Source organism: Alligator sinensis, unplaced genomic scaffold (assembly GCF_000455745.1).
Source record: "Alligator sinensis unplaced genomic scaffold, ASM45574v1 scaffold1008_1, whole genome shotgun sequence".
NCBI classification, from domain to species: Eukaryota; Metazoa; Chordata; order Crocodylia; family Alligatoridae; genus Alligator; species Alligator sinensis.
Genome location: NW_005842013.1, coordinates 827,668 through 836,422, shown reverse-complemented (window position 1 = coordinate 836,422; position 8,755 = coordinate 827,668).

The window sequence follows — 8,755 nt, the reverse complement described above, 5'->3', positions numbered from 1 at the left end:
CTGCTGTGGAGATTTCATTAAGCGAACGTTGGACCATGTGCATTTGCTGCATTTACGGCATATAATTAGCTATCAGGGCTGAAATAAGCAGCAGTGGTAATGCTGGCTGACAGTCTGAGCAGAGATGTGAGGGAATTTTTAGGGAGATGCCACATGGGTTGCTGTAATAATGACTTGCCTCCGAGAGCTTTCGGCTGTTGCTTCCTGCCTGTGCTTGGACGGCTGGAAATTACAGTCCTTTAATGAGTGTGTTCACTATAATAACTCAGATTGGGACCTCCTGGTTTCAACTGCCCTTTGGGAAGGCTCCCTTTCACATGACCAAATTTTAAATCAATAAAAAACAAAACAGAAGAACGGGCTCATGCTGTCATTGGGAAAACAACTTCCTCCGGTTACGGTGCGAGTATAGTCCTCCATGCAAATGAACGCTGAAGAGTTTTGAAACCCTCTGGCTTTGGTTTCCTGGGGTTTTCATGCCCCATTGGGCAGGTTATTCCATAGCTATTATGATTTCTATTATCAGCTTTGCTTATAGTTGTGCCTAGTGGCCTCAGTCAGGGATTGGGTTCCCACTGAGCTGCACACAAGGGTAATAATAAAAGCAGTGTTGGCCCCAAAGAGCTTGGACATGGTGGCCATGTCTACACGTGTGGTGGATTGCGCCGTTATTGCTGCGCAGTCATTTAGTACTTACTACTTACTCGTGTAAGCAAGTACTAAATGACTGCTCGGTAACCGGTGTTACTGCGCAGTACCATCGCCACATGTTTTTTTCCCAATGCTACTGTGCAGTAGGTTGTTACTATTGCGCAGTAGCATTGTGCCACGGTTAGTGCTCGGCCGTGCTGCTGCACCACAGTGACAAGCTATGGTGCAGTAGTGCATTCCTACTGTGCCGTAGCATCTTGTGTAGATGTGCCCAGTGAGTGTGTCTGCACGGGATGCTTCACTGTTCATTAGAGTAATGTAATGCACGGTAAAGGGTGACCATCTACAATTACTGTATATAAATTACTGAGCATTAAATGAGTCTAATACACCATTTTCTAGTACCAATACATACAGATACTAGAGAAACGGCACATTAATTAACGTGCCAAAGATCATGTATGGACCCTGACTGGGAGAAATTTGCTCCCAGTCAACCCAGGCGGCAGGGGGCCGCTGCTGCCTGGCTAAGCCCTAATCTTCATGGAGCGTGAAAGAGCTGCCCCGGCTGCAGGGCAGCTGCCTCCCAAACGCATGGCAATTGGGACAGGTGCCAATCACCCATGTCTGGGAGGCTGCTGACCCCAGATCCTGAACAGCTCCCCATGCCCCATAGAGATTGAGATTGGGACTGGTTCCTGAGCCCCCTGTCAGCCCAGGGCTGGCACCTGGGGGAGCATGGAGCTCCCTGTAGCTGCTGCAGTGGGGCAAAGTAGGGCAAGAGCAGCCCTGGACTGAACTGCTCCCTTGGGGAGCAAATTTGCTCCTGATGGGCAAATGTTCAGATGCGTGTCAGGAGGCAGTTTAATTCAGTTTAATTCATAATTAATGGCACATGTATATGCGCCTGGTGAGATCCAGTAGGTAATGGGTGCAGCAAACATAGGGAAGGTATGGAAGAGGAAAAGATTAAGTCTCTCGTGGTTAGCAGCACTAGGCACCATTCCTCTGACATGCTTGATATTAGCCAGTGTTGGAGGGAGGGTATTAGCCTGATTGGGCCATGAGTCTGATTTGATGTAGCCATTCTTGTATTTCTAGGTTGATTTGACTTCACGTGAAGTCATATATTGTGAAAATGAAAGACCCCTGAGTTTCTCAGAGCTGCCATTTGCAACGTGCATTGTTCCCAGACTCCTCCTGTTCTCTCAGAATATCTCCAAGTCATATGCCAGTGTTGGTAAACCTGGCCGAGGATATCCCGGGACCCTCATCAAGGCTTTAAAACCAGAAACATGGATGGCAAGACTCCTAGGTTCTTTTCCATCTCTGCTGCCTCCCTGCAGCGTGAAACCAGGTATGGCACCCAGTGCAAAAATTTCACAAGTGCCTAAGGGTGCCTGTACACAAGCGTGGAGGCTGTTCCAATGTGCTGTTATTACAGCACGTCAGAGCAGGCTCGATTAATCGAACCTGCTGCAGCATGGTAATTACCATGCTCCAGAAGCCTCCCACATCTCGTGTATCAGTGTCCTCATGCTTAAAAATGATGGCGGGGCACTTGAACTAAAGGTCGTCAAATGAGCTTTAGTTCAAGCATCCCCACTGCCGTTTTTAGTCATGGGGATGCTGATACATGAGACACTGGGATGCTTTAATTAGAGCCGCTCTAATTAAAGCATCCTCTCCAAACCCCATCCATGGAGCATGTGTAGTAGAAGTGCCTAAGTGATTTAGAGGACTCGTTTAAAAATGACTCAGGAACTTAAGTCTTATTGAAAGTTGATAGGACTTAGGCTTGCTACAGCTCTTAAAAAACAGAACATTGGCAATTTTGAAAATGTCCCCTTTCCATGCCCCGTGTGACTCAGTTTCTCTGTGTGAAAGGGATGACCCTTACCCAGGTTTAAAGCATGTTCGGGTCCTAAACTTAAAGAGATTCTCTTAGGGCCAAGATGAATCGATTAATACTAACAAAATTCAATCCAGACTTCTTTTCCGGTATCATCTGCTCTTCCACATGGCTTCCTTCTAAATTTTCTAGATTTGTTCCTGTATTTTTTAATGTGCTTCAAAAACTAGAACATAGCTGGTGATGCGAGTTCCTGGACCGGCACCATAAAGTTAAACCAATTTGAACTTTCAGCGGGAGCTCAGCTAACAAACAGCATTGCTGTATCAGTGAGTAAGCAAAGATGGCTAGAAAAATCAGAAAAGCAAACTTGGCTATTTTTTAGCTTTGCAGCCTTGAGGCAAGGCTTGTGTTTACAGCCATTATCTGTCACCTTTGCCTTCTCTATCTGTGTTTTGATATCATGGGGAACAGCGGTTATGATACTGCATCAGCAGCCGTTGGTCCATTTAGCCCTTTATCCTGCTCCCATCAGCGTCTACTAGTCCATGCTTTCAAGAAAAGTGAACTATCACACAGATCCACGCACTGCAGCTGGACCTTTGTCAGGAAAGATAGGAGACTGTTTCCTGTCTTATCAAACTAACATTCTTATTTTGCTGTTCTCAGAATAAAGGAGATGAAGAAAAAGAAGAAAAAAAAGAAGACAAACCAAATTTTTGTTGATAGTATCTTCTATCGCACCAAATATACAGCTGGAAGTGATGCTGGACAAGCTTCCAGGCTTGTCCAGTAAAAGATATTGCCAAACAAACTTTGCTTCTCATCAATTCCCTGGACCGTCGTGACTATAACAGCACCTCAACCCTGTGCAAAACGAGAGAAAGGAAGTTGTGAGCTTGCCCAGCAGCCTCCAGACCAGAAATGTGCAATCTTGATGTGTACCGTTCACAAGCTTGATGTGTACCGTTCACATAGATTAATGGTCACCTCTTAGTACCATACGGTGAAGTCAAGAGACTTGCTTTGGGAGGAAGGCATTACTCAGCCTAAGTGAAGGTATCACAAATCAGTCTCTTAATGAACTCAGTGACTGGAAAGTGTAGAGACCTGGATAGGGAAGAGACATAAATTATACGCAAAGCAGTAAAAGGGGTTATTTATTGTATCGTGTTGCTCTTGCTGAATTTCCTGTGACTCCTTCTAACTCCGAAGCATCCAGTTGTTTAAACTAGGAGTGTCAAACTCACCCAGCCCTCTGGACTGGATCTAGACTGCGATGCTCCTTGCAGGCTGGATCAGGATGCAGCAGCAGACGTGGGACAAGCAGTGGCCACTGCCACGGTAATCAAACCTCATCCCTGGTCTGAAATGATGCACTCCCTATGGGAGTCCCATGGGCCAGATAACACAGCTCTGTGGACCAGATCTAAGCCATGGGTCATATATTTCTCTAAGGGAAAAAAATGGTTGAAATCTCTGCCACAGGTGACTTTGTGGCCAATAGTTTTTGAGGCTGATAGCATTCTGTGCAAGGGAGACACATTTCATGGTGTTTTCCACATCTTTCCTTTGAAATGCAGTGGGTTTTTTTTGCTGTAGACCAGTGGTGCCCAACCTATCTACCACCACTCTGAGAGCTGCAGCAATTAACGCTGCCACCAATCCCCCACTGCCAAATTTCCAGGCCTGTGGGGGAGCCCCATGGGCCAAATGACATGGCCCCATGGGCTGAATCCAGCCTGTGAGCCATCGTTTGAGCACTGCTGCTGCAAACGATAGGATGTGCTCCTGATCAGCTCTTCCAACTCCAGCTCCAGAGCTATGAAATCAAGGTGTTGAAATGCCAGCAGCTGAAGCCTTGAGAAGGCTGGCTAAGGTTGTTCTGGGTATGGTACAAGGCTGGTTAATGGTGAACTGGCTAGCCATAGTGTCTGGTTCATTGAGACCACTCATATGCCCAGGATAGCCAAAAATTAGAGTCAACCCAGACAAGTAACTTCATCTGACTGGTTATTTGACCACCTATTATTTCACCGTGGTCAAATGCAAAACCAAAAATGGCAGGGCGCTTTGCTTCACAGCTTTACAAAACACCAGATATTCTAGGTAAGTCAACTAGATGGACAGACCGTTGAATTCAGATCATCAAGCTGTTGTTGCTTATACTCATCTCTCCTCCTGCGGCTATCTAAAGACTTATATGGCTCTTACTGTACTGTTGAACTATTTTCCAAATGCTGATGAACTTGTTGACAGTAACCTTTTACCTTGGCAAGCCCGAACAAAGCAATGACTTTACATTCTGCTTTAACGTGTTACCTTCAGCCTGGAAGCCTATATTGCTCTGATGTTATTCTGCTTTTCTTAAAGTTTGTGAACTTTGAACCGTGGTTCAAGGGAGTTCACAGCCTTTTTGCTTTCAAAACATAATAAGCCAGGAGACACAAAGTGAAAAGAAAACATTTTGCAATACAACTCAAGTTCTGCAAGGGTGCATGCTGGGATAGTTACCTTCTTTCTTAATGCAGGTAGCAGGGGACAGTGAGTGGAAATGGAAGGCTACATTTTTCAAACCAATTGTTGTTTTTATTGTAGCTGTGATTAACTTGTGGGAGTCACTGCGGAAAGGATAACTTTAGGCCAAGAGTTGAACAGAACTCAAAAATAGGATCAGGCAGTCACATGGGCAGTGGAAACAAATTGAAGGTTCAGATACAGAACATGGTTACTACAGAGAGGTAGTTAGCCTTGTTAGTCTGAAGTCAGGCAAAAGGCAGGGTGAGGTAGCACTTTACCAACCAACTTCCCTTATATTTTAATCAGTAATAAACTGACTACGTAGTAAGAATCAGACACACAGCTGGGTCTCCAGAGCTAGCCATCAACAGGAGGTGCTATTGCTGGACACTAAGGGCACTTGTACACGCCACGGCATTTGATCCTCATTAATTTACTGCGCCTTAATTTTAACCCGGGTTATTTTGATGTATCGCATTTGTGTCTGCATGCCACGGGCTTTTGAACATGTATTGAGCAAATGGTTACTTTAAGATAAATCTGACAAGGACAGCACTACACAGCTGGTGTAACTTAAAACAGTGTAGTCCTTCCTGACGCTCTGGGTGCATCTACACATGTGATTAATGTGGAGCAATAAACTGCAGAGCTGTTAGAGCTGGAGTTCACCGCTTCTGGGCATAGCATCTACATGTGCACCCAAGACAGCAGCAATGTGTTCTGGGGTGGAGCAGGCCTGGGCTGGCAGCAGGCTCAGGTGGGTCAGCCCCAGGCTCTGGTGGTGGGCAGTGGTGGGCTGGCTGGGGCTTGAGAGCGCTGACACTGTGGAGCCATGTGGCTAGGCGGCAGGCAGGAGTCTGGCCCCCTGCTGCCTGGGCTAACCAGGCACAATTTATACCCGTGGACACTGTTCACGTGTGTATTTTCTCACAGTTAATTACTCCACCATAAGACAGTACTGTCTTTGACCTCAAAATGGATCCCACGTCAAAAACAAATAGCTCCAATGTCAGTTGTGCAGTTTTTGCAGTGACCTGTGCTGCATGGAGTGGATGGCTATCAAGAGGGAGGAAAATAGATAATCATTAGATGCTTTAAAAAAAGGAAGACCCACAGACACCAAAAGGCAGAGCAGAAATTACTCCAAAGGCAAAAGAATTCCCTACCACTCCTCTGTCCCATCAGCAGTGAGATGACAATGTTAAGGACACGCTGTGCATGGACTAGGCATTGGCAGTGGTGGCCTCAGGGGAGGGCAAACCGGGCGACTGCCCGGGGCCCCACACTTTAGGGAGCCCCAAAATTTTGCAATAGATGTCCAACTTGCTTATAGGTCATCAAAATGAAGCCTCTAAGGGACCCCAAATGACTCTCTTGCCCAGGGCCCCAACAACCCTAAGGCCACCACTGGACTAGGGACAACTCCAATTCCTCCCCTGGAGGAAGTCCAAGGACTACTTTCAGGGCAGGAAGGGGAATAAAGTTCCTGAAGGAAGGAGGAGAAAAGGCCAGGAGGTGTCTCAATTTAGGCTTAAAATGTTTCAATCCAGGGCAATGAAGTCCAGACTCGGGACAAGAACGCCTGGGCTTTACCACAATGTGAATATTAAATAATAGTGCTGCACTGAGAGAGTGTAAGCTTCTAAAGGACAGGAAAGGGCAGTTGAGGTATAGAAAAGGCCATTTTTTCTCTGTGAATTGAGCACAGGCATGTAAATGGGACCCCCTGGGAGACAAGAAGCACAGAGCCCCTTGCTGCCATTTCAAAGAGTCATTTTTCAATGCCAGAGCCATTGCAAGGGTGGAAAGAGAGAGACAGAAAAGACAGAGCAAGACATTATTTGTGAAAAGGATGACTTGACTGCGTAGCAGGGGGGCTCCCTGGTCAGGAGGCCTGTGAACATGCCTCATCCCTTGGGAGAGCTACTTCTGACAGGCCTTTCTGTAGAGTGGAAGCTTCGCTTTTAAGACTAAAAGGACATGACGGCAAAAAAAAAAGCCAACCCCCCCCCCCCCCCCCCCATGAGTTTCCTGTCATGGGCAGAAGTATTGTAATAAACATTTCAGTCTTTCTACCCCTTTGAAGTCTGACCATGCCTAGATTTTCTAGCTATTTTTGCAAGCGTTCTGCAACCACTGCCATACGCTGCCCATATGGTTTCAATGTCTTTTTACCTAGTGCTGTATCTACCCACCAGCCACATTTCCTTGAGGATGGGCTGTCTAATAAGAACCTCAGACAGAAACAGACCCCAGTAAAAGGCACGTTCACCAGATCTTTCATTATTAGCCTTTTTTTCTAATGTGTGGTCCCTGGCTTGTTCAAGTGAGGCAAGATTTGAATGGGAAATGTTGTGTATTTTCCCAGATGCCCTCATGAAAAATGACTCAGGAGAAATTACGAGGTATCATGGGACCATCCAACCCTCACGTGAGTCTCTTGGTCTAGATTATATTAGTCTTGCACAGATAAAGTGCTGTTATGGCTGGTATAACAGCAAATGTCGAGAGGCCCTGATCAAGGTCATGACTCCATCGCACTAAGCACTGTAAACACACGGGGTGATTAGCAGTTCCTGTCCCACAGCTCTTGCAGTCTGAATAGGCATGAAAAACAAAGGGCTGTAAAGGGACATATCGTAATGTCTCTTGTACAGATTGGGGAAATCAAAGCCCCAAAACATGAAGTGATATGGCCAAGGTCACATGGGAAGTCCGCAGCAAACCTAGGAACTGAACTCCGATCTGCTGATGGGGAAAGGCTGTGACTTGATGTGGTAAAACCCATAGCAGAGAGCTAAGCTCCTTTAATGGCATCTCCTCCATGTTTTTCCATCAAGGAGAGGGATAAAACTACAAGATCTCACAGAACAACCATCCAACTGGATCTCAGACCCCTGAAATCTCCCTGGGATCTGTATAGCTCTCTGGTTCTCCAGTGCTCTCCCTAATCACCTAGGGCAGTGATTTTTAACTTGTGGTCCACAGACCCCTGGGGGTCTATACACTATGTCTAAGGGGTCTGCAAAAGATGACTATGATCAATCAAAAGTATGTGAAATACCACACTTACAATTCAAAGGGGTCCGCACCTCCATTCAAAAATTTTTAGGGGTCTGCAGATGAAAAAAGGTTGAAAACCACTGTCCTAGGAAATATGATAGGATTGCCTAGAACAGAGGAATTTAGCCCCACGTATTTGAATAGGAGCACAAGAATTACATACCACAGGAGACCAATGGTCCATCTAGTCTGTTATCCTATGTGCTCTGCAGTGGCTGGTATGACATGCTTAAAAAGAAAGTATAAGAATCCCAATTGTGTGTAATTACATGACATCTTGCTCACCAAGTAGTTTCTTTTGAACCCAGGACATTTAGAGGTTGGCTTAGACCTTCAGCACTCATATTCCTTATAGACTTTGATTGTATCGTATGTCCATGTGGATCTTGCTATGGTATTTCTATAATCATCCATACTGTTTTCATTCCCCTAAGCTGACTTTACACTGTAGCTAACGTGAAGATTTATATTGGTATCAATCACTCCAGGGTAAAGATACCTCTCGGAGGGTACATCTACACATGCACTTCACTGCCGAGTAGACTAATTAGCTCCGCAGTAAATCATCACCATCTACACGTGTGCCAGTATTAGGGCGCTGTAAATTAATGAACTCCACCGTAAGATAGTATTGTCAAGGGCTTCCTAGCTGCTAGTTGTGGACTCTCT